Source organism: Tupaia chinensis, unplaced genomic scaffold, assembly GCF_000334495.1.
Source record: "Tupaia chinensis unplaced genomic scaffold, TupChi_1.0 Scaffold000309_1, whole genome shotgun sequence".
NCBI lineage: Eukaryota > Metazoa > Chordata > Mammalia > Scandentia > Tupaiidae > Tupaia > Tupaia belangeri.
In genome coordinates, this window is record NW_006159800.1 from 585,026 (window position 1) to 587,685 (window position 2,660).

Below are 2,660 nucleotides of genomic sequence, written 5' to 3' on the forward strand. Positions count from 1 at the left end.
CTCTTCTCTTCTCTTCTCTTCTCTTCTCTTCTCTTCTCTTCTCTTCTCTTCTCTTCTCTTCTCTTCTCTTCTCTTCTCTTCTCTTCTCTTCTCTTCTCTTCTCTTCTCTTCTCTTCTCTTCTCTTCTCTTCTCTTCTCTTCTCTTCTCTTCTCTTCTCTTCTCTTCTCTTCTCTTCTCTTCTCTTCTCTTCTCTTCTCTTCTCTTCTCTTCTCTTCTCTTCTCTTCTCTTCTCTTCTCTTCTCTTCTCTTCTCTTCTCTTCTCTTCTCTTCTCTTCTCTTCTCTTCTCTTCTCTTCTCTTCTCTTCCTTTCCTTTCCCCTTTCCTTTCCCCTTTCCTTTCCCCTTTCCTTTCCTTTCCTTTCCTTTCCTTTTTCCTTCCTTTCCTTTCCTTTTTTCTTTCCTTTCCTTTCCTTCATTTTTAGAGAGACATTTTTGCAATAGGGTACATGTGCTCACCAGAGAAACAGTGACAGAAGGCAAGAATTCACCCCTCCCTCCCACTGGGGGAATGGACACTCCACAATGCTTTCTACTCCTCTTGGGATTTTGGGCACAAACATGGTCCTGGAAGTGTGAATTCTAACCTGTTGGGTTTGGGACTTGAAATGTGGTCAGCCATGTGGCAGTCCAGTGACATAACTATTACATATCTGCTGGACCCAAGTTTTTCTTTTAAAATAAAATATTCCTACTAAAAATACAGTCTTCTGCTATGATTGTATAGAAATCAGGGTCATTTTCCAATAAGTCATGTGTGAGCTAGGATGTTTTCTCAGACTTTATTTTCCACAGTACTGTGTTTGGTTTTAATATGAAAAATGGAGAATTGCTCCTTTTCCCTCTTTGTTTTTATTACTGGGAAACTGCTAGCCATTTTTATGGTCCATCTTAAGCATTCTCTGGAAAAGTGAGCTTTGACTCTTTGTGACTCTAACCTCATGTTGATTTAAATAATTAATTTTTTTCTAATTTATTATTCCAAATCCTCAAGTTAAAAAGTGAACTGAAGGGCCAGCAAATGCTGGGGTGGTTGAAGTGGATGGATTCCACATGGCCACCAGTGCAGATTGAGTCCTGACCTCACAGCTTTAAAAACACTCTTAGTGAATGTGCATGCATGCTCAAAATACCAAGAGGTGGAGGGAGGACAAGGGATTGTGGCATGGCTATTAGCCCTGGGAGATGCTTTGTCCCCTTCTTTCTCTTTCTCTGTGTCTTTCTCCAGTAATCACAAATGCCCTACAGCAAATTTAACAGAAAAAAATAAAAATTAAAAATTAAAAAAAAAAACTGAAAAGAAAAGAAAGTCTTAAAATATGGCACTATTTCAAAAATACTTTCTGAGCAACTCTGTCTTACAATGGTTCTTTCATGCTTAGCTTAGACACAACCAGCTTGATTCAGGCAACCCATTCAGCCTCTGCCATGAGATCAGGCATCATCATGTAAGACATACAGGGAGATGGTGGTTGTGTCTGGACAGTGGAAGGATATGGCACGAGAGCCTTGTATGTGTTCAGGAGCATAGGGAATAGCCCACCTAATCATTAAGACTATGAATTTGAAAATATAAATGAAGACATTGGTTTTACATTCATATGCAAAAGTTGAGTACCTATCCTTTCTGAGAATATAATCCTGAAAGAAGGATAGATAGGCTGCAATAGTGAGAAATTGAGTAGCCTAAGGCCACCCCACAAATTGTTGTGAGCCTTTCTTTTCTAGTAACTAAAAATAGACTTAATAATACCTACCTCTCAGGATTCTTGTAATTAAATCATGTGTAGTCAATAAACCGTAGTTATTATTATTAAGGTAATACCTAAATCTCGATATATTTTCAGCTGAGAGTTAGCAGAAATAGGAGAGCTTGACATTGTAGAATATAAACTCCATTGCTTTTTCTTTTTTTTCCTTTTGGTGTGGCTAACTCACCATTATTTCTACAGCATTCAGAATTTCCTAGTTCCTACACTGCTAATTTCTAAGAGAAGGAACCAAACAATTGACTGGGATGTTTAATACTCAGAATATAAAGTTGACTATTAAATAGATTTTCTTTCATTTGTCCCCTCACATCACAATGTTTACCATATCAGCTTTAATGGTTATTGTAGTTATTGGAGATTAGAATTTTGTTTTATTTGAGAGTTGGAAAGAAGATGTTTCTTCATGAAATGCAAAGAAGAGTGGCTAAAATGACTTCTTCTGGGAGAAGTCATATAATTTTCAAGCCCTACCCATTGTTCCAAATTGTTCTATGCTGAGTCTCAAAATGTTGGCAGCCTGCTGCTGCTGCTAAGCACATGTTCAACTATGAAAACGCATAGCCAATAAATAGTGGGTTGAAATGATAATGCATTCAATGTATTGAATGATAATGATAATGCATTGGAAACCCAGGGAGAAGTTTTGAAGTCTAAAGGAAATCAAGCCAAGGAGAGTAGTGAGACATATTAGCCAACTGGCTGGGCAGCAACATTCATACCACAAGAAGCCCCCTTATGATTACGTGAAAGATAAATCATGTTGTGTTTTTTTCTGGCAGGAAAAAATCATGAAAATAACTATTAACAGATCAACTCTTAAAAGTACATATCTAAGGTTTTTTTTTTTTTCTTTTCTTTTCTTTTTTTTTTTTTTTTTTTTTTTTTTTAATT